Genomic DNA, 24,827 nt, shown 5'->3' on the forward strand with positions numbered 1-24,827 from the left:
ACACTGGCCCTGGACTTGCTTGCACCTGATTGTGCTCACTGGAGAAACCTTGCACCATAAAATCACATTCTCACCCAAGTTCTTGGCGCATACCCTGCCAATCAGGTTTTTGGGATATCCATAATGAATGAGAGAAATTTTAATGCACTACCAGTGGTGTATCTAGGGTATTTGACACCCGGGGCTGGCCAATTTTTAACCTCCCCCCCCCCCCCCTCCAAAATCCAGTACTAGGCATACTGATAATACAAAACACTCAGGACCTATACAGCAATTCTACCATACCATAAGCAGTAATTTCTACGAGTCACACAAGGAAAAGGAAAGCATCTTAAACACTACAGTGAGCACTAGAACATCAATTCACCTATTGTAAAACTAAACCAGACAGAATAGTACAGATCGTAGATCCTGCACAGTCAATGCCAACTGAAAGCCATGTCTTTTTCACAGACACAGATACACCCTAATCCACTATAGAATAAGAAACTATAACCTTTCTATTTAGACAAAAATTAAACTGAACCCCCAAGATGCCAGACTCTACATACAATGCAACACACCACACAAACAGAAAATGTCCCCTAGTACTGTGCAAAATACAAAGACAGCAGATGTAAATTTGAAAAAAACTAACAAATACCAATCACCACTTTACAAATTAGCAAATAGAAATAAAACAAATATAGAAAATAATACCATTTTATTGGACTAATACATTTAGGTTTCAGAGGCCAAAATCTCCTTCCTCAGGTCAATACATTATAGTGCTGTTACAATATCCTATCTTGACCTGAGGAAGGGGGTTTTGTTCCCTGAAAGTTAGTCAAAATGTATTAAAATTAGTCCAATAAAAAGATTACCTTATTTCCATGTTCTTTTATAAACAGTTATTAACACAGCTACAATACTACTTTATTCTAAAGCAAAAAAAGAAAAAAATATATTTTATTTAGAGTTTGTTGTCTCTGGTTTCTGCTTTCCTCGTCTTCACTCTCTCCCTTCCATCCAGCATCTGCATCTGCCTTCTCTCTCCTGTTCCCTCCATCCGTCTTCCCTCTCTCTCCCTCTGCCCCTTCCATCCACCATCTGCCCTTGTCTGCCCTCTCTCTCTCCCCCTTCCAACCACTGTCTGCTCTCTCTCTCTCCCTTCCATCCACTGTCTGCCCTTTCTTTCTGCTCCTTCTATCCACCATTTGCCCTCCCTCTTTCTCCCTTCCATCCAGGATCTGTCCCCCCTCTTTCTCACTCTGCCCAGGTCCAGCCCCATTATCCCACCTGCCCCCAGTTCCAGCCCCAGCCCACTTCTCCCATCTGCCCCCCTTTTCAGCCCCCAGTTCCAGCCCCACTATCACACCAGTCCCCAGTTTCAGCTCCTAGTTTCAGCCCCAAAATTCACCAGAAACCCACTGTATCCACATATACTGTAGGTGCCCCCTTCACCTGTAAGGGCTATGGTAGTGGTGTACAGTTGGGGGGTAGTGGGTTTTGGGGGGGCTCAGCACACAAGGTAAGGGAGCAACGGTCAGATGTGTACCTGGGAGCATTTTATGAAGTGCACTGCAGTGCCCCCTAGGGTGCCCTATTGCTGTCCTGGCATGTCAGGGGAACCAGTCTACTAAAAATGCTGACTCCTCCTACGTTACAATGGCTTGAATTTGTACGTTTTACACTTGGACGTTTTTTTTTCCGAAAATGGCCATAAAACAAAGACATCTAAATCACAAAGATGCCTAAATCACAGGACGTCCATAGTATTTTCGAACACAAAAGATAGATGTCCATCTTTTTCGAAAATGACCATCCGAGTTTCAAAAATTGAGATTTGGACTTTGTTCAGAGAAAAACATCCAGATGCCACTTTATGCCGTGTTTGAAACGTTTTTTTCTCTTTTGAAAATAAGCCCCTATGGAGGAGATCCTATATATGGCACCCAGATTTAGGCACCGATTATAGAATACAAATAGTTGATATTTCAGCACTGATATCTGCGTGCAGCCTTTTACGCCATCAAAAACCTGGTGTAAATCTCAGCGTGTAGATTTAGACGCACTGGGCCAAATTCTATAACTAGTCACCTACATTTTAGAACGCCCATTTCCTCACCCATAGTCATGCCCCTTTTTGCCTCCATGAGTTAGAAGTTCGGCGCACATCGTTACAGAATACGCTTGGCGAGTTGTGCACCTGAATTCTAATCAGTGCCAATTAGTGTTTATTATGCTTGTTAAGTACTGTTATCAGCGCTCATTAGCTTGTTAAGCCAAGTAAGTTACACGAGGTGTTACAGAATCTGCGCCGATTTTGGCACCTAAGTCTAAGCACACTATATAGAATCCAGGGGTAAATGCTTCAATGCATGTGAGATGGAAACTTAACAGTGGCTTAGTGATTAGAGCACCAGTCTTGCAATCCAGAAGTGGCCGGTTCAAATCCTGCTGTTGCTCCTTGTGATCACAGGCAAATCACTCAACCCTCCATTGTCTCAGGTACAATCTTAGGTTAGTACATAAGTAATGCCACACTGGGAAAGACCAAGGGTCCATCGAGCCCAGCACCTGGCAAGCTTCCCAAATGTACAAACATTCTATACATGTTATTCCTGGAATTGTGGATTTTTCCCATCCATTTAGTAGTGGTTTATGGACTTGTCTAACCCCTTTTTAAACTCTGCCAAGCTAACCACCTTCACCACGTTCTCTGGCAATGAATTCCAGAGTTTAATTACGCGTTGGGTGAAGAAAACGTTTCTCCGATTTGTTTTAAATCTACTACACTGTAGTTTCATCGCATGCCCCCTAGTCCTAGTATTTTTAGAAAGCGTGAACAGACGCTTCACATCCACCTGTTCCACTTCACTCATTATTTTATATACCTCTATCATGTCTCCCCTCAGCTGTCTCTTCTCCAAGCTGAAAAGCCCTAGCCTCCTTAGTCTTTCTTCATAGGGAAGTCGTCCCATCCCTGCAATCATTTTAGTCGCCCTTCGCTGCACCTTTTCCAATTCCACTATATCTTTCTTGAGATGCGGTGACCAGAATTGAACACAATACTCAAGGTGCGGTCGCACCATGGAGCGATATAATGGCATTATAACATCCTCACACCTGTTTTCCATACCTTTCCTAATAATACCCAACATTCTATTCGCTTTCCGAGCCGCAGCAACACACTGAGCAGAAGGTTTCAGTGTATTATCGACGACGACACCCAGATCCCTTTCTTGGTCCGTAACTCCTAACATGGAACCTTGCATGACGTAGCTATAATTCGGGTTCTTTGTGAGTCCTCCTTGGACAAAGAAATATCCAGTGTACCTGAATGTAACTCACCTTGAGCTACTACTGAAAAAGGTGTGAGCAAAATCTAAATAAATAAATTAAATTTAACAGAAATTTATGTCTGAAAAAAAACGCATCAAGACATTTTCACTTTAACCACAAAACCTTTTTTTAGAAATGCATCTAGACAGGAGTAGTGGTGTGAGCTAAAAAATATTTTGGTTCATTTGCAGATTGTTTTTAGATATTTGTTCTATTTCTAGATATTTTTGGGTTCACTTTAGAAAAGATTCTTCCCAATATTAACCTCCATGCTCGAGAGCCTTTCTTCTAAACAGTGTTAAGCACCATATGTACAGTTTACTATGCAGTAACTGCTAGCACAGAGCCACATTAAGGGGTTTTGTGGTAATTAGAAGTTGCCATGCTGTAAACTGCTTGGTAAGTGCTTTTTGTGTCAAGGAGCATGACATGGGCAAAGAGTAGACATTGAAGGCATTTTGAGTTAATTCACTGCACTTACCACATGCTAACTGCCTAACACAGAGTTAACATAGGACCACTTACCACCTCCTCAATAGGAGGCACTATCCCTCAGATTCTATGAAAGGTGCACAAATTTCCATGTGAAAAATTGTGCACAATCACGCACTATCTACTATTTTCTCTTTTTTTTTCTTCATAGCTGGCGATCCTTTCCTTATTTCAATTGATTTTATTTGCACACTGCTTTGATTTTATGAAAGGCGGTATATTTAATAAACATAAACTAAATTGGCTAACGAGACAATTAGCACCAATAAATGGTTGCTAGCAATCAATTATTGGTGCTAATCGGCAACAATTTGGATTTGCGCACGCATCTTGCCTCACACTATTCTGTAAAGATCCACGCGCAAATCTTTTAGCATGCAACTCAAAAGTGGGTGGGGCATGGCTTTGTCAGGGGCATTCACTGAAGATGCACGCAGTATTACTAAATACCAGGGATCCGTGCCTAACTTACATGCCAGGATTTACACCAGCTTTCAGTCAGTGTAAATCTTTGCACCCAAAGATTACTGTGGAAATCGGCTCTAATCACTGTTCTATAAACGGTGCGCAACTCAGAGCCCTGTTCATAGAATAGCACTTCGTGCAGATTTCTCAGTGCCCAAATTCGGCCGCCATTTACTGAATCTAGTCCTAAGTGCTTCCTCGTTAACTGGGAACAGGCACTGTGCACTAATATGAATGTTACTAAACGACCTGCATTAGAAAATAGTGGGAACACCCCCCCCTTCCCCATAGGTGCCACTTTAAATTATCAAACCCTCCTACCTTTAACCCCATGTGACTGAATCTTATCTTCCCTATACCACCATAACTTCTTTTGTACTTGTCCCCTACCGAACTTAGCGAATGCCTTTACGGTATTATGTAAGCCACATTGAGCCTGCAAATAGGTGGGAAAATGTGGGATACAAATGTAACAAAATAAATACATTTACAACTACCATGCAGTAAAATCCCATGTTACGCCACAATAACTGCAAATTTTACAGCAGTTTAGTGAAAAAGCCCCAAAGCCCCTTGGTATTGCTTTAAAACACTGGCTGGGCATTTAAAGTTTTACTAGGATATTTTGCTTTCCTAACTTACCAAATAGTTATCCAGATACCTGCACTTCATAGCAACATTACCTCTAAACCTCCGAGCTCTCCTGATAGAACCTGGCCATTCAGTAATGGTTTTCAACGGTATTTTCCAGATCAGTGGAGATACTCATACCTGGATAAGTGTCGCTGAACTGAGTCTATTGTGTCTAAAAGTTAACATGTACATAAACATGACCCCTGAGAGAGAGATCCTTGGCACTGAGAAATGAGAGTGTCCTGTGTCTCTGGGGAGCTACACATAGTAACATAGTAGATGACGGCAGAAAAAGACCTGTACGGTCCATCCAGTCTGCCCAAGAAGATAAATTCATATGTGCTACTTTTTTAATTTGTACTGTCCTCTTCAGTGCACAGACCGTATAAGTCTGGCCAGCCCTATATCCGCCTCCCAACCACCAACCCCGCTTCCCAACCACCAGCTCTGGCACAGACCATATAAGTCTGCCCAGCACTATCCCTGCCACCCACCACCGGCTCTGGCACAGACCGTATAAGTCTGCCCAGCACTAGTCCCCCTTCCCAACCACCAGCCCCAGCACAGACCGTATATGTCTGCCCACACTAGCCCTGCCTCCCAACCACCAGCTCTGCCACCCATTCTAGGCTAAGCTCCTGAGGATCCCTTTCTTCTGTACAGGATTCCTTTATGTTTATCCCACGCATGTTTGACAAGATGAGCTATAGAAGTAGGAATAAGGTAAAGAGCAATTTATACTTCATGTACACTCCCTTTGGTGAAGCTCTTCATAAAGGCAGTTGATAAATCGTAATTAATATTGTATTTTTTATTTATTTATTTATTTATTTTTATTAAATGTGTAGGTCAGATAATGTGCCAAATCTATTTGTAATAGTTTCTGAGAAAATATTTTATGGAAAGTGTGGTGAATTCGTGACACGGCCTCCCGGTGAAAGTGGTGGAGACAAAAACAGTATTTGAATTCAAGAGAGCTTGGGACAAGTATATAGGATCTCTAAGGAGGTAATAGGGATTGTAGATGGCATGGATGGACAAACTGGATGGGCCATATGGTCTTTATCTACCTACATTTTTCTCTGTTTCTATGCGAGAAGGAAGCAGAAAGGGGAAAAATTGTTTTAGGTTCTGAAAGAAGGGGGAGGGAATTGACCTGAGGAAGGAAAATACAGAAGGAGAGAAGGAGTGAGACAGTATGAGTAAAGAGAGAAGGAGGAAGGATGTGGCATGAGGATGGAGAGAGAGGATAATGGACAAAGGGGACGAGACAAACGTCAGACAGGAATTGGTACAAATAGAAGAAAGAAAAGTAAAAAGCTGGAAAAAAAAAAGAAAGAGATGAAAATGAAAACAGTTTTAGTTTAATTTAGTAATTTCTTATCCGCTTAACCCTTGTAAGTTCAAAGTGAATTACAACAATAAACAAACTGTTGGGGCCGGGATGCTGGGCTTGATGGACCTTTGGTCTTTCCCAGTATGGCAATACTTATGTACTTATGTAAGCATATGCACCCCTCCCCCAGTTTCCTTTGCTGGATTTTTAAAGATTCTGTGGTAGTTCTTGAATCCATTTTCATAAATGCACATATGTTTGCTTATGAAATTATGCACTGTATGTTTGGATATTTTCCTAAAAGAAAAGTTCATAAGCCATTATTAAAATGGGGAAAATCCACTGCTTATTTCTGGGATAAGCAGCATAAAATGTACTGTACTGTACTGTACTGTACTGTCATCCATCTTGTCACCTTTGCTGTGTTCTTTTCCTGTTTTGGGATCCTGCCAGGTACTTGTGACCTGGATTGACCACTGTTGGAAACAGGATGCTGGGTTTGACGGACCTTTGGTCTGTCCCGGTATGGCAACGCTTATATTCTAACGTTATGTTCTTACGTTTTTTTTAAGTCATTTTCTGGCATTTGCTTTGTGCTCATTTAATTTATGTGGTCCTTTTTTAGGGGGAAAGGGATCTGTGTGATCAGGAGTGAAAAAGGAGAAGGAGGGATAGAGAACAGGGGAAGTAGAAGGGATGTGGGGAATGATGAGAAATGCAGGATTCTTAGAGGAGAGACCCAGGCAAGAGGGATGGGGGGAGGAGAAGGAAGGGAAGATAGGGAGAGTAAGGGAGCAGAAAAAGAGAGAAAGGGGGAGGGAGAATAATTGTATCCAAGATCAGAGAGAATCAGGGATGACCTCCCCTTATTCCCCCAGTGGTCAGTAACCCCCTCCCACTCCCCCCAGAATGTGATTAAAAGCATTACTTACCAGCCTCTATGCTAACCTCAGATGTTATACTCAGGTTTATTAGAGCAGCATGCAGGTCCCTGGAGTAGTCTAGTGGTGGGTGCAGTGCACTGCAGACAGGTGGACCCAGGCCCATACATCCCCCTACCTGTTACACTTGTGGTGGAAATTGTGAGCCCTCCAAAACTCACCAGAAACCCACTGTACCTACATATAGGTGCCCCCTTCACCCAGAAGGGCTATTATAGTGGTGTACAGTTGGAGGTAGTGGGTTTTGGAGGGCTCAGCAGACAAGATAAGGGATCAACGGTGAGATGTGCACCTGGGAGCATTTATTTGAAGTTCAGTGCAGTGTCCCCCAAGGGTGCCCCGTTACTCTCCTGGAATGTCTGTGTGGCCATTCTACTAAGAATGTTGGGCTCCTGCTACATCCCAATGGCTTGATTTTGTGTATTTTTCACTTGGACATTTTTTTTTTAATGGACCAAAAAGATAAACGCACTGAGCACAAAAACATCTAGCAAATAACCATTAAAAAAAAAAGTTGTTTTTCTGTTTTGAAAATGGCTATATTTCCCGCTTTAATTTTGGACATTTTTAGCAAAACATCCAAAGTTGGACTTAAATGTAATATCGAAAATTCCCCACTATATGTTCCATCTTTGCTTATACCCTAGGCTGTCTATTCAAATGTTTTATTGTGTATTGTGTTCACATTGTAATGTAGTATACTATGCCAAACTTGTACTGTTATTTGAATATTTTTGCTGCTGCAATTGTCTGTTGCTTATGTTTGACTTATTCGTGCTGTACACTGCCTTGAGTGAATTTCTTCAAAAAGGCGGTAAATACCCCTCCGAAGGGACACCACCTTGTAAGTGGTGGAGGGGCTTCCGTGTTTCAGTGACTTAGAGGGCTATGCTGAAGGGTTACCCATATCAGACAGGCCTCTGAGGAGAAACCAGACAAAGAGTGTCCCAAACTGGAGGATCCAAGATGGCATCCAGGGAGGATGTACGTTAGTTGAGTTCCCGTTTTACACCAGAATACCTGAAGAAGTAGGCACGCTCCCCAGAGAATGGGGAAGAAGAAAGGCAAAGCTGTGGTGTTGTCCTCCTCAAACACGGCTGGGGTTCCCACCACTTCTCAGTCTACTTTGGAGAGATTCGAGGTCATAACGTCGGAGATATCGGTTCCTGCTTCGGGGAACAGCAAGGCTTTATTGCCGAATCTCAGTGGAGAGGGAGTGACTTTGAGTCCCCCTGTTGGCATGACCTCTCCAAGACCCGGAAACAGTAACGCTTCGCTATGAAGGTCAACAGTGGAAATGCCCGAAGTTGGTTAGGATTTTCACGCTATCCGTGGAGGTCCTGGCGCAACATTGACTCCGGATAATAAACCAACTGGGGGATTGGAGAGTGAGCTCTTCCCCCCGAAGATATCTGGAGCAGTTTCTGTGGAGAAATTGGACCTGGTGAAGCCAAACAATGTCACAATGGACGTACTATGGGAAGTGCTGCAGAGTGTGAATAACTCTCTTCTTCAGATGTCAAAAATTTTTTAAGAATAAATATGTGATTATATCAATACTTATCTAACAAAGTGGAAGTCCAAGATAAAAAAATAAAGACTTTGATTTCGGAAATGGTTTTGCTACGAAAATCAGTTAATCTGGTAATGAAGGACAATTATGTTTCTTGTAAAAAATTGGAACTTCTGGAGAACCAATTAAGGAAAAATAACTTGAGAAAGATAAATTTTCCTAAAATACCCTGTATATAGAATTATACTATTAGGGACTTTTGCCTTTGATTTAGATAGGAACAATGTTTTGAAATTGTATTTCCGACATATGGCTGATAGTTTTTTTGGGTTCAAAGATAAATATATTTCCTGACTTATCAAGGGAATCGCAGACTAGCCAAGAATCATTGCCCTAGGTGGGATCTTCCTAGAGCGATTCCTTTGTAAGTGTTTTATTTCCTGATTACTTATTTGTTGAACCCAGGAAATTATAAGAGTTTGTGGAGTTAAAAGAACAGATGAAGAACCCTCTGCAGCAACTTCCTTTAAGTTATCACTGTACCGGCTGCAATTACCGATTAACCTTCCTCCCTTAGAAAATATGAATTGTAAGATTAACCATTCCGTGTTTTTCTTATTTTCTTTGAGATTGTTTTCCTGATCTTGGATCCCCCAATTGTGGACAATAATGTGGACTAACAAAGATGATATGTTTCCTTAATGTTTGTTTTAATTGATATTTTCTCTTTTCTTTCCCATTTATGTATTGGACATAAATGTAATATAAAATGAATAAATAAAATAATTAAAAAAAAAAGGCGGTAAATAAATCCTGATAAATATAAATATATTGCATTAGTTGTTAAATACAATCCAGTCTATATTCAGCCAGCAGAACTCACCTCCACCAGTTGAAGTAGACCTGGATGTACAATATCAGGCTATGTCCAGACAGCCAGACTACAAAAGAGAGGGTCCAAAATTACACAAACCAAAGCAGCAAAAAAAAAAAAAAAAAGCACAAAAGGGGCTCCAGAACTGGAACAATAGTACAATCTTTAATAAAATGGACCCAAGGCAGGCGCTTTTCTGCGCCAAAACACGACCCATTCTGAAGGCCCTTTTGTGCTTTTTTTGCATGTCCAGACAGCAGCACTGAATACTCAGGTCAGTGGTGATACCCAGATATTATGCAGGTACATAAGTATATAAGTACATAAGTATTGCCATGCTGGGACAGATCAAAGGTCCATGAAGCCCAGCATCCTGTTTCCAACAGTGGCCAATCCAGGTCACAAATACCTGGCAAGATCCTGAAAAAGTACAATACATTTTATGCTGCTTATCTCAGAATTAATCAGTGGATTTTCCCCAAGTCCATTTTAATAATGGTTTATGGAGGAGTAGCCTAGTGGTTAGTGCAGTGGACTTTGATCCTGGGGAACTGAGTTTGATTTCCACTGCAGCTCCTTGTGACTCTGGGAAAGTCACTTAACCCTCCATTGCCCTGGTACAAATAAGTACCTAAATATATGTAAACTGCTTTGAATGTAGTTGCAAAAACCTCAGAAAGGCGGTATATCAAGTCCCATTTCCCTTTCCCTTTAAGTAGCCGTCCAAACCTTTTTTAAACCCCGCTAAGCTAACCACCTTCACCACATTCTCTGGCAATGAATTCCAGAGTTTAATTACAGGTTGAGTGCAGAAACATTTTCTCCATTTTGTTTTAAATTTACTACTTTGTAGCTTCATCACATGCCCCCTTGTCCTAGTATTTTTGGAAAGAGTAAACAGACGATTCAAGTCCACCTGTTCCACTCTCTCATTATTTTATACACCTCTACCATATCTCCCCTCAGCTGTCTTTTCTCCAAGCTGAAGAGCCCTAGCTGCTTCAGCCTTTCCTCACAGGGAAGTCATCCCAACCCCTTTATCATTGTTGTCAACGATATTCAGCCATACCCACATAGTTAAACTGAGCAAAGTTAGGACCTGCTATTTAATCAATCTTACTTGCTCTGTTAGCTATAAAGATACCAGCACATAAATTCCAGGACCACCCCAACTCTGCTCCCAAACCTCCCCAGCACTGCCCAGAGAGTGTTAGCAGAGTTATTCAGCAGCCACATCCAGTTAAATGCCACAGCATATTTACTCCCAGCCTGCTCAGTGCAATTTAATCAGCAATTTAATCTCCTGCCTGGTTAAATTGTTTTGAATATTGGGCCTAATATATATAAATAAATAAAGCAATTTAACTTAAAACCCCATACCCAAGGAGTCAAAGTCATATAAAGCGAAATATCTATTTAAAAGAGCCAAGTTTTCTGCAGAAGGCGAAAAAGCATAGAATCATTCTCACTTCATATTTCAGCAGACAGTAGGACAATAGACAAAGCAAAAAGGAAGTAGAGATGGAATGCAGTGAATACCAAGCAAAAAAAAAGCAAAAGAGTCCCAGAAGCAAAGGGTAAATCAAACCACAGTCACCGCGTTTTTCAAATGAATACTTTTAATTTTGACAACCAGTGAAGTAAAATCAGACTCCTAGATCTGCCAAACAATCCCATTGTTTAGATCAGTCCTGATTCTTTAACATACCTCCTCATGTGTTATTACAGATGTAGTCACTGCTTTCTACCTCCTTCTCTGTAGAGTAACCCCAAAACTGAACAAACCTCTTAACTGTGGTGATCTCAGTCTGCATTAGGAACTCCCCCTCCCCCAATCATTTTGAAAAGTCAGCTCCTATAGCTTCTACCATTTGAAATCAGCAGTGAAGGTATTAGATGGGACTTTTCAGAAGTCTCAGACTGCTTAACTTCAACATAGCTCATCTCACTGACCTCTAAATAGCTGCAGACAAGTACAAGCTGGAGGACTGAAAGACAAGCAAGAAAAAGAGGGTTCCAGGGAGGCATGAACCAGATCCATGCTGGCAAGAGAGGTGGTAGATGCATTAATTCAATGTGGAGGAGTAGCCTAATGGTGAGTGCAGTGACTTGAAAACCTGGGGAACTGGGTTCAAATCCCACTGTAGCCTAATGGTTAGTTCAGTGGATTGTGATCCTGGGAAATTGGGTTAAATTCCCACTGCAGCTCCTTGTGGTACTGGGCAAGTCACTTATCCCTCCATTGGCCCAGGTACAAATAATCTTAGGTTGTGAGCCCATTAGGGACGGAAAAGTACCTGCAAGAATAGTATATGTAAACTGCTTTGACTGTATCAGGAAGGCAGTATATGAAGTGTAGAATGAACATGAGGTTCTTAATTTTTATCCCTACATTTTAATTGTGGCCTATTGTTATTTTTTAATGGTTTATGTCCAGATGATCGAAAGCCCCGCGCTGTTCCAAACAGCGCTCTAAAAATAGCACTGGAACAGCGCGGGGCTTTACCGCCCCTACGATCAGAGATAATAGCATGCAAATTTATTCATGCTATTATCTCTGATCATAATATAAAGTGTCAGAGGATTGTCCCTGAGCATGATCAATGAGTGTAATTAAGGGCTCAGGCCGGTTTTGGGCGTGCGCTGCTTTCATTATTAGCGCAGGCCCTTTTCCCGTCCCATAATAAAAAAACATTTTTTTGTAGATGCAGTAAAAACTGGTCCGGCAGGCACCCAATACACGCGCCTACACTACCACAGGCCACTTTCTACCGCGGCTTAGTAAAAGGACCCTATAATTATTTGGTATGCTCTTTCCTGAGTTTAACTGACTATTTCTTTTGTTACTTAAGTTCTGTATATATTCAAAATTTTCAATAAGATATTTGAACTAAATCCTGGCAGGTGCTAATGCACAAAAATGACCTTACTTTCACGCCTCCTCAGATCTGGTGTGTGATTTCTTGCGCATTTCTCTGCATTGCGGCCCAATAACTAAAAGCATCATTACCATTCATTTTAATCTGCTGTGTGTCGGTCTTATGTGCTATTTTGTTTCAGTACACAGTCATTTCCTGCATCGTGTACTGAGAAATTTGAAGAAAACAAGAAGGCAGATGATCTGCAAAATCCAACGTGGAAGCAAACAAAAGAACAGATCACTAGGTGGTATTAATAAGACTTTATTGGTCCAATAAAGTCTTATTAAAACCACCTAGTGATCTGCTCTTTTGTTTGCTTCCACACTGAGAAATTTGAATGCTGACATTGAACGCAGTAGTTAATACATAACACTGCATTGCATTCCCCCAACTGCTCCGCCACCCAATTTTGGATCCTCAGAAGCTTAGCCAAAATTGGGTGGCGGAGCAGGTGGGGGAAGAGAGGTTGGTGGTTGGGAGGCGAGGATAGTGGAGGGCAGACTTATACGGTCTGTGCCCTGAAAAAGGCAGGTACAAATCAAGGTAAGGTATACACATATGAGTTTATCTTGTTGGGCAGACTGGATGGACCATGCAGGTCTTTTTCTGCCGTCATCTACTATGTTACTATGTTACTGCATTGCTGGTATGGTTTAGGCTGGTTTAGATTTCAAATTCATGAAGCATTTAAACAACATATTGCACAATCCGATAATATGCAGCAGTCTGGCACAGCATATTCTGGTTTATTTCTCCAGCCATCTTCACATACATTACAAGTAGTAGTCATATGGATTTAGTGACAATTTGTTTGCTATTATATTTTAGTGTTTGCTGGTTTGGTTTGTCTTTCCAGTTTTAAGGCACAACGGATATCATTCAGACAGATTAGCTGAAGGCTGATTTAAGTTCTTTTGTGTCCCTCTGGAATCTGGGACTGTCTCTCCTCCTCACTTGGTCTTTTGTTGTGACTCATTTTTTGAGATCTGTTTATTATTATTATTTTTTTGTACACCATTCCACATATATTCAGTTTAATCTGCGTTTAAGGGGTCTGGATTAAAATTCTTTTAACACTGAATATTCTTTAAAAACATCTTTTATTGGTTTCTCTTTTATTGATTGCATATATATATATATATATATATATATATATATATATATTCTTATCCTTCTTTTTCTTAGTATATATCTATTTATTGATATGTTTTTGTATATTATACTATAGGGCTCATTTTCAAAGCACTTAAAGTTCCATGGGTTAATATGTAACTTTGAAAAGCTAAGTGCTTTGAAAATACACCTCCATGTATTTTTTCATATTTTTTATACATCTTTTGTATTTGTACATTTACATATGTAGATACTTGATTCCTGATGCAGGCATACGTTTTGACGAAACACGGACCGTGTCAAGTCAACTGTATCTGGTTTTTCAATAAATGCCTATTACTACAGTCAACCTCTGGCGTTTCCTTTGTTTGGTTGACCTACGTCCCTTCCCTACTTCTCTGGTTGTCTCGACGTTTCTGTAGGGAATCCATCCCTGATTTGTCAGGTGATGTTATTAAAATGCAACACACATGCGGTTCAGTTGGAGGCATGACTCGACATGGTCCGTGATTAGGCAATACTGCCTGCATCAGGAGTCCAATCCCCTATGATACTGGTTCTTCTAATTTGAGACAATCTCCTCTCCAACTGTAATGCAAAATTCAAGAAGTTGTTATCATTTGTAAGCTTCAGGCCCAGATGTACTAAGATCCCCATTAAGAATCCATCCGTACCTTCAAATCGGTAAAAATTACCGAATTGGAAATACAGATGGATTCCCAAACAGAATCTCATGCAAATGAGCTGCTCATTGCTTTTGCGACCCAGCTCATTTGTGTGCAATATGGGGGAAGCTAGTTGGCCAGCTAAGCATGTGCAGACCAGCTGATCAGTATTTTGCATGCAATATGGGGGAAGCCAGTCGGCCAGCTGAGTGTGTGCAGACCAGCCCATGGCTACATTCTACAGACGGCTCTCATACATGCAGACAGAAAACTGGCGTAGCTTTTTTTTTTTTTTTCCTTTTCAAAAACTGTGATGCTGGGAGCCTGTACTTGCTGATTGTGGTGCTCGGCCAGACAATTTTGAGAATGTAGCGGCAAAAGCAGAACAGAGGTGGCATGGAGGATTGCGGAGGCACAGTTACTTTGAACTCATGGGCAGACCAGAACCTGGCATTGGACGAAACAGAGCAATAATATGAGCTGCAGTCTCCTGGGGGGTCAGAGGGGTGGTGGCGGCAGATCCCAAAACTTTCAGCTGCTTCCCACCCCCGGGTTCTCGATCATGCTAGAACAGCTAATTTCAAAAGAAAAGGAAGGTAGGCAATCGATTTAAAAAGTGATGACTAAAATGTACTGTGTGCACTGTGGTATCTGTTTTAGTGGCCCTTTATCAGGAGAAAAAAAATCTGCATGAATATAACTGTAGATATACAAAAAAAAACCCAACAAAAACCCCACCCTTTCCCTCTACTGTTTTGGCTGTCATAGGCAGTACCGACAGCTCCTGACCACCCATTAAACTTTCCTCGGTAATGCTAGGGACTGCTTCTGGGCATCGCTTTGCATGCATATTTGTATAGTAATTAGCTCATTATAATAGCTTTGCATTCCATTTTCGTTAGCTGCTACAGTGATAGGAAAAGAGCTCAGAGAACCCTTTTGTGCATGTCTCGTTTTCTTGCTCGCTAAACCGGTTAGAACTGGTATAAAAACCATGTTGCTCGCTCATTAGGCTTTGTACATCATGGCCTCAGTCTTTAACCCTTTTGTGTCACCATCATTATAAGGTTGACACAGCTAGTTCTCTCAAATGTTAGGTGTGAGGTGTGTTGCATTTCATTGACACATTTGACTTGCATGGAACAGAATAGGTATTCATATTTCACTTCTCATGTTTGGGACTTAAGGTTTAGGTACATTGGCACACTTGTGGAGTTTTCTGCAGGAATTCTGTTTTTCTCCTAGGCTGAGCTTGCGTGGTTCTCATAATATCATTTAAATTTATCTTCTACTTGAGTCTTTATTTAATCTCTCACACTGTGCACACATGAGGAAGTTTTTGTGCAGAAGTTTTGCTCTTTTTAAAACTGAGTCTGAGCAACTTTGTTTGGGTGTGCATTTTTTTTACTTTTTAGAAGTGAAAGCTCCACGCTGATTGCGTGCTTGCATTTTGCATTACGGTTGCAGAGGAGATTGTCATTTTCATGTTCAAGTAATTTAATATTTATATTATGGTATTTACTATTCTTGCACGGAGGCTGTACTTTCTAATAGCCATGGATTATATGTTAGATATACACTGGTCAATAAGTGCCTTTTAGGCAGGATCTTCTCATTCTAGTGTTTTGGCAGCTTTAATAAACTGACCCCCCCCCCCCCCCTCCTATTTACTAAAGCTTAGCTTGAGTTATCTGCAGCAGGGCCCATAGGAATAAAATGGGTCCTGCTGCAGATAACTTGAGATCAGCTTTAGTAAACAATGCTGTTCACATCATCATTTTGTTCTCTTTTTTGAAGCCCCACAAAGCTCTATATTACCGGCAGCTGAAAAACATATGAGAGCGGCATGCTGACACTTTAAATAACAGCTATTCCGCTTTACCATTATCTTCCAGAGGGCGCTGCTGCCGCAACCATCATAATGCTTTTTAATATTAAGTATATTTTTTGATTGCACCACAAAGTTCTATATTACCGGGAGCTGAATATTTATTAGAGTGGGTTGCCTCGGCACTTTAAATCAGAGCTCTTTCACAATGTTTCATCGGCGTTAAATTTCTCTTGCATGGTAGTCTATTCATATTCATTTATTTATTTATAGCGTTTATATCCCAAATATTCCCAACCCAAGGGCTAGCCCAATGTGGCTTACAGGAATTTACAGAAAGCATACATCAAGTCTACAACAGTCAGTGGCATTGTAATGAAAGAGGCAAGTAAGTAAAGCAGAGGTGGGGAAATGTGGAAAGAGAAATGGAATTCAATAGACAGTGGTGCAGGGTGGGTCAGGAGCGTAAGCTTTCCAGAATAAGAAGGTCTTAAGGTATTTTTTAAAGGTCGGATGATCAGGGGTGATTTTCACAAATTTAGGTAGACCATTCCACAGTTCTCTATTCCTTCTAACTGATACTTGAGGATATCTCGATAGGAGGAAAAGCATAGGCGTAGACTGGGGGGGGGCGAGGGGGGGCAGTGCCCCCCCAAACGACGCGAGGCGCTGCCGCGCCATTAGTTAAAAAAAAAAAAAAAAGTTTAAAAAAAAAAAAAACACATGCAGGCACGCGCTCCTCTCCGTCCGCTTGGCTTCCCTGCCCTCTCTATCTGCGTCCCGCCTTCCTCTGACGTCATTTCCTTTCGGGCGGGACGCAGACAGAGAGGGCAGGAAAGCCAAGCGGACGGAGAGGAGCGTCTCCGTCTACTCCTCTCTCTTCCTCCCTCCCTCCGGCGCAGGCAGCAGTCTTTTCCAGCGTTCCTGGCAGCGGTAGCGTTGTACACGCTGCCTTTGGCTCTGCCCCGAAGCCTTCTCTTCAAGTTCCTGTTCCCGCATAGGTGGGAACAGGAACTTGAAGAGAAGGCTTCCGGGGCAGACCGAAGGCAGCGTGTATATCGCTACAGCTGCCAGGAACGCTGGAAAAGACTGCTGCCTGCGCCGGAGGGAGGGAGGAAGAGAGGGGGTAAACGGAGTCACCATCTTGGACCTCGCGCGGGGGTGAGGGGTGGGGAGCAGAGGGAAGATGGATAGTACTGGGAGGGGTGGGGAGCAGAGGGAAGGAGCAAGAGATGGATGGGACTGGGAGGGTGGGAAGCAGTGGGAAGGAGCAGGAGATGGATGGGACTGGGAGGGTGGGAAGGAGCAGGAGATGGATGGGACTGGGAGGGTGGGAAGCAGTGGGAAGCAGCAGGAGATGGATGGGACTGGGAGGGGTGGGGAGCAGCGGGAAGGAGCAAGAGATGGTTGGGACTGGGAGGGGTGGGAAGCAGTGGGAAGGAGCAGGAGATGGATGGGACTGGGAGGGTGGGAAGCAGTGGGAAGGAGCAGGAGATGGATGGGACTGGGAGGGGTGGGGAGCAGCGGGAAGGAGCAAGAGATGGTTGGGACTGGGAGGGGTGGGGAGCAGAGGGAAGGAGCAGGAGATGGATGGGACTGGGAGGGTGGGAAGCAGTGGGAAGGAGCAGGAGATGGATGGGACTGGGAGGGTGGGAAGCAGTGGGAAGGAGCAGGAGATGGATGGGACTGGGAGGGGTGGGGAGCAGCGGGAAGGAGCAAGAGATGGTTGGGACTGGGAGGGGTGGGGAGCAGAGGGAAGGAGCAAGAGATGGATGGGACTGCGAGGGGTGGGGAGCAGAGGGATGGACCAGGAGATGGATGGGATTTGGAGAGGTCAGGCACAGCAGAGGGAAGGAGCAAGAGATGGATGGGACGGAGGGATGGTGAGCAGAGGGAAGGAACAGAAGATGGATGGGACTGGGAGGGGTGGGGAGCAGAGGGAAGGAGCAAGAGATGGATGGGACTGGGAGGGTGGGGAGCAGAGGGAAGCCTACTGGAAAGAAGACACTGCATAAAACAGAAGACACTGGGATCAAAGCGAATAGAAAAACTACATGATCAGACAACAAAGGTAAATAAAAGTTTATTTTATTCATAATTTATTAATTGAAATGTCAGCTTTTTGAAATGTGCATCTGTGATATTTTGCCTGTAAATTTCATTTCCTTCCTCCATATTAGCATATTCATTTGCATATGTATATATGCAAATGATATGCTAATATGCTCCGCCCATTTTTTGCCCCCCCAAATGAAACAGTCAAACTACGCCTATGAGGAAAAGGTCTCATAAATCACAGGGATCTTTCACTATATAGTTTTATGTTGAGCAGTGCTGACAGAAGACAGCAGTGAGATAACCAGAAATGTTCCCAGCTCTAGTCCCTTGAGAAAGCGACAGCGAAACAGGTGCTTGTCGGGACCGGCTGAGCTTAAAGATAAGTGGAACAATACAAGCTCTTACTGAACTGTTGGTCATTTGGGAGTTTTGTGGTGATAAAAAGAAATAAGAGAAAAAAAATGAAGAAAAATAGTTTTTCCACACATTAGTTTGTCACACATTATAGCAGGAGCGTAGCCAGACTTCAGCGGGAAGGGGCTCCAGAGCCCGAGGTGAGGGGGCACATTTTAGCCCCCCCTCCAGTGCCGCTGACCCCCCCTGCCATTGCCGACCCCCCCCCCCGCTGCTGCCGCTGCCGCCAACTTTGAGACCCCTGCCGACGACCCTCTTGACCCTCCCTCCCGCCGCCAACCCTCCCCCACTGTCACCTGTTTCTGTGAGTCTGATGTCCTGCACATACAACGTGCAGGACGTCAGAAACAGAACGAAACCTTCGTGGGAAGAAGAGGACCTCCTCGGCTGGCGGGGATTGGGGTCCACTGCCAGCACAGGTAGCCCATGGCGATGGCGGGGGAGGATTGGCGGCGGGAGGGGGGGTCAAGAGGGTCGTAGGCAGGGGGTCCAGGGCCAAATCTACGGAGGTCCAGGCTCCCCCTGGCCCCACCTAGCTACGCCACTGCATTATAGCACACGTTGAGGAAGGAGGGGTTTTTTTTTTGGTCTATGATTATTCACAATCGCAAGAACGGGATTGGTTTATACATGTGATTTATGAGACCTACCGAGATATCCTGAAGTATCAGAAGGAATAGAGAACTGTGTAGTCTACTTTGTTTGGTAAGTTAAACACTTGCCAAGTGGCCATTTCCTGGGGGAGTTCTTACTGCCTCCTATTTATGAGTCAGTAAAGGCTCTCACGCTAACCTGGCAGTAACTGCTGTGAGTGGCACTGTCTGATTACCACTTGGTAAGCCCCTGACGCTAAAAACGTTTTCCTCACAAGCGCTGGAAATGACACATGGCACAGGCCAGAACTACCGCTGGGCTACTGTGGTTGTCTGGCAGTACGGTGATTTACCGTGGTAGCCCTACCGCGGCTTTGTAAAAGAGATCTTTAGACACCAATGCCTTATGTATATTGCACCCTTCGGTCTGTCTCAGATTAGAAGAACCAATATCATAGGTAACATAACATAGTAGATGATGACAGAAAAAGACCTGCACAGTCCATCCAGTCTGCCCAACAAGATAAACTCATATGTGCTACTTTTTTGTGTATACCTAGGTATGTAGATTTTTCTCATTTTCTCCATCAGATTGGTCTACTGGATAGTGGATTGTAATAAATCAATCTTTATATTGATATTGATTTTCTAAATTCATTTGATTATTTATTTATTTTTATTGGTTGCTTATGTCCATATTTATATGAATCTATTTCTTGGTAGTATGCATTTTTAAATCTCACTGGTTTATTTGGTATCCCTTTTACTGTACATTATCATTTTCCATGGCAATATTAAATGTATATTTTATCTGGTAGTGTACCTTTACAAATATGTTATTATTTATACATTAGATTGATTTTGACAACTTTATTTTTTTGTGTATCTTATCTTTTATTTATTTAGATTTTGTTCACACCTTTTTCAGTAGTAGCTCAAGGTATTCTGGATAACTCTCTGTCCCAGGAGGGCTCACAATCTAAGTTTGTACCTGAGGCAATGGAGGGTTAAGTGACTTGCCCATGATCACAAGGAGCAGCAGCAGGATTTGAACTGGTCACCTCTGGATTGCAAGACCAGTGCTCCAACCACTAGGCCACTCCTCCACTTTTTACAGCTAAATGGAGTATTGGACTCCTGACGCAGCAGTATTGCTGAAACACAACCTATGTCGAGTCCTGCCTCCAGTCGAACTCCATGTGTGTTGTATTTTAAGAAACCCAATGGAGTTAAGAAATATTTTCCTTGGATTTTTTTCCCTTACTCATTGCTTGTTGTTTGCTTCACACCAGTGAGGATTTTTTTTTCCTTTTGTCGTTAGCTTGTAGATTGTGTTATTGCATTTAGCAAAATGATTGCAGAGGACAGTGTCATTTCACGTTCAATCACCAGTGCCTTATGTATATTATGCCCTTCGGTCTGTCTCAAATTAGAAGAACCAGTATCATGGAGGATTGGACTCCTTAAGCAGGCGGTATTGCCGAAACACGGCATGTGTAGAGTCATGCCTCCAACTGAACTGCAAGTGTGTTGTATTTGAATAAACACAATGGACTCTTAAGAAACATTTTACTTGGATTTATTTTTCCTCACTCATTGCTTGTTGTTTGCTTCACACCTGTGAGGACTTTTTATCCTTTTTTTCATTAACTGCTTTGTTTGTATCACAGAAAGGTGGTATACCAATAATCTAACAATAATAATAACAATAATTTTACTTTTCTGATCACACACACATAAAGTTTTGTGTTCATTAAAGGCCCGGAGTTAGGCTTTCTCAGATCAATGTATGCATCAACCTTTTCCTATACAAGCACACAGCTCTGGAACGCACTGCCACGCAACCTGAAATCGGTCTATGAAATGACCAATTTCCGCAAACTCCTGAAAACGTATCTCTTTGACAAAATATATCATAATGAACAACACGCGTAACTCTACTTTCCTTAAGATATCCAAGAATGTTCTGTAATGTCTTCTGCTTTCACACTATCATGCACCTAATATCTATGGCTTTAACACTATCATGTATTTTACCATCAAGTAACCAAAACTTCTGCTAAAACAGATGTATACTCTTTTCTATTTCCAGTATCCACAATGAATTGTAAGCCACATTGAGCCTGCAAAAGGGTGGGATAATGTGGGATACAAATGTAATAATGATAATAATAATAATAATAATAATAGGTGGCCTATTAATAAACTGAGAAAGTTAGGCAGCAGATCTAATTTTAAGGGCCTTTTTTTTCTCAAACTGAAGCAGTCAGGCCATTTTTTTTACACTTTTAAGGATATTTAACCAAATGATGAACTAAAAATTCAAAAGTTAATTCTTTCGATGAGAGAGAGAGATGATTCCATCCTTATTTCTGAGCTGCTGCTAGGGGGAGCCCTTGTCCCTGGAGCCAGGGGGCGATCCAGCTCCGGGTTTTCGCTCCTCTTTTCTCTTCCTCCCTCCCTCCGTGCCGGTGCCTGGCTCTCCGCTCAGTCACTCTCCCGGCAGCAGCCACCGAGCACTGCTCCAGCATCATTCTCGCTTGTCGTCCCTCTAGAGCGACCCTTAGTTGTTGTTTTTTTTCTTTTGTCGTTTTCTTTTTTAGCCCTTTAGTAACTGTTTCCTCGCCCTTCTCGGTTCCTTATTCATTTATTTGCTTCTTTATTCTGGCACCGGTGCGGTGGCTCGCTCCCTTGCTGGATGTGGGCGGCTGATTGAAAATAATCCCTCTTATTAAAGGGGGGGAGAAGAAGGCGATCGGAAGGGGGGGGGGGGGCTGCAGGAGCTCTCTCTCTCTCTGCCTCTTCAGAGTTGGGGAGGCGAGGATTTGCCATGCACAGAGGCACATGCATGTCTCTCATTCCCATGCATCTTTCAGGCTCTCTCTCTGGTGATGTTACCCGGAGCACCTTTCTCTCGGCAAGGCATAGGCTGCAGCAGCAGCAGCAAGGAAAATAAAAGCCTGGAGAGCGGGTTTCTCTCTCTCGCCTTGCAGCTTAACCCTTGGAGGAATTGCACGTCGTGGAAAGAAATCTAGCAGGAGAGAAAGCCACCCGGAATTTAAAAACCAGGAAAAAAAAAGGGAGGGTGCAATTTGCAATCCGTTTATGATGCTTACTTATTCTTCCCGGGAGTAGCAGACTGGATACAAAACAAGAAAAAAAGAAGCAAAATCCCAGCTGTGTGTGTGTGTGCACCGTGGACTTTGTTTGGTCTATAAAACATTGCTTTTTTGTGCTTGAGGGGGAGGAGGAGGATCATGCAGTGACTGCAGCAATATTAAGAGAGCCGGTGTCTGCTGCTGGAGAAATAAGAATAACCTGGCTGAAGTGGTGGAACGGAGGAGCTGATTTCTGTGATCCATCGGTTCTGTTTTTGCAAAGGGAACACGAAGAGGAGGGGAGGGGGGAGAGGGCTTTGGAGAGGAGACTATGTAGCGGGGAGCGATAAAAGGAAGAAAGGAGAGACTTTTTTTTTCCCTCCCCTCCCCCCCTCTCTTATTTTTTTTTCTCAATGATTTTTGAAATTGTGTGGTCTCTCTCTGCTCGGCTCTGGCTGGCTCCTTTGCATCCTTGTCCATGGCAGGCGGGCAGGCGGCGGCTGCTGCTCGCTGCAGGTTGTTGAGCCGCTGACGGGACTCGGGGCGACGAGAGGAGGTTTTGCAAAAAAAAGAAAGGTAATCGCCATGGCAAAGAGCCTGTGGCCGTCTCCTGCCGATGGGGGGTGGGGGGGGGGATTTATTTTGACAGCCCGGCTTGCTTTGGCTTTGCCTAGGCTGCGTTTGAGATGCCGAGGTTATCTGTCTTGCTGCCCCCCCTCCCCTCCTTTCCCCCAAAAGATCTTGTCACTGATTTGTACCAAGACATGACAGGGAAAAATAGAGGCGGCGCTGGGGAAGCTGCAGATTTAGACCTGGATTTTGAAGGATTTGCAGGGTTTGCGTTAAAAACCCCCGTACCCCTCCTTAAGATCGGGTGCAGGGGTAACCTGGATCCTTATTTTTCATTTTAGGTGGGGGGGGGGGGGAGGTAGATGCTCTGCTTTGGAGTCTCTCTTTTTATGGGCAATAAGCAAAAACCAGTTAAAGAAAAAAAAATAAAAGAAAGGAAAAAGTGCTTCCTTTTTTTAATCAAGAATTCTGACCATGCCTTCAGTGTTTCACTCTGAGATTGTGCCCGGTCCCTTCAAAACCCTCTGGTGCCCGCTTATTGTTCATCCCCCCGTTTGTCCCTGTCTTATTATATGCAGGATGCGAGAAGATGGTCCATCCGTGCACCTAACATTCAGCCTTGTGTCACTACAGAGCTGCAGCTGCTCGGCTCACTACAGTAGATATTAAGAGATTAGGGGGAGGGGGAGGGGGGATGGAAGATGTTTTTAATAACATCTCGAATCTCTCCGGGTTACAGGTAGGTGTAGGCAGATGTTCTCATTTAATAGAAATAATACACGTTTGCAGGCGACTAAACATGTTTCTTTAACAGCCATTAAAGCTGCAGTTGGAAAGCTGTGTTTTTCTTTTGTTATTCCTTAGTCTGGATTTCAGAGCCCCCTTGACTTCTGCTCTGTTCGTGTATGTGTTAGATAATATATGTATGAACATTATGTGTACACATAGATATGTATCCGTATCAGGGAGTGAGAAACAAAATGAATTATCTCCAGGGTGCTTGCCATATTTATCCCCGCCCCCCCAACCTCCCTACCCCCTGCCCAGAAAGTGTGAAACACTGTAAAAGCAAGATTGTAAAAAATATAGTGTGGTTTTTGTTCCTGTCCTTTTTGCTGGGAATACAGCCTGACCTGCTGCTGGAAAGTGTTTGGCTCTCAGCATGAATGGCTTGGTTTGGAGGGGGGGGGGGGGGGGGGTTGCAGGCAATTTGAATTTTGAAGCTTCCTTCCCCTCTCCCTATCAGAATACCATGAATGGCTGCTGCTGCAAATCGCTGATGAGATAGCAGGCATGCCATCACAGGGGAAACATTTGTGTGCTGTTTTCCAGGATAAATTTTGTTTGGGACCTTTGATACCATGGGTTACTGTGAGCTTGCAGTCTGCAGGATGGCTCATTCTCCTATTCTCTGTTTTATTTTATTGAAGGAGGGGGGAGGTGTCTGGCTATTATACACCACAGTTGCAAAAGCCAGTGTTTCAGTTTGACACTGGAAGGTTTGGGGTCTGTGTGTTACTTGGTCTGTGTGGTGGTTCAAGAATCTGTAAACCCAGAGAAAATGGATCACTGTGAATCTCTTAACAATCACAGCTATAGCCAAAACAACTGCTGTCTGTTGTACTTACTTTCCCATTTAGCCTACTCATTATGAAGTATTTGCATTCTTGCGCACCCGGTTTGGTACTACAGAGCCAGCTGCTGGGGAAGAGTGAATGGCTCCCAGACAGAAATAAAAATATATACACAAAGATAGCCACAGACTGCAGGAAGGGGGCTGGACAAACAAGTTGCTTATCTTTGTACTGTGAGAAAGATCTCTGTTTAGCAGAGAGGATTTTGTAGGGAATTGCTGCTGGACTGAGATCAGCTTTCATTGATTCAGAGTCCTAGGTGCTCAGTGATGATAGCTTGTAGCACATCACTGGAGTTATGGAGCCTGCTTGTTTGGCTCTGGAAGTGGTGTCTGGCTATTGAGATAGAGGGGTT

The sequence above is a fragment of the Microcaecilia unicolor genome, chromosome 2 (genome assembly GCF_901765095.1).
Source record: "Microcaecilia unicolor chromosome 2, aMicUni1.1, whole genome shotgun sequence".
Classification (NCBI taxonomy): domain Eukaryota; kingdom Metazoa; phylum Chordata; class Amphibia; order Gymnophiona; family Siphonopidae; genus Microcaecilia; species Microcaecilia unicolor.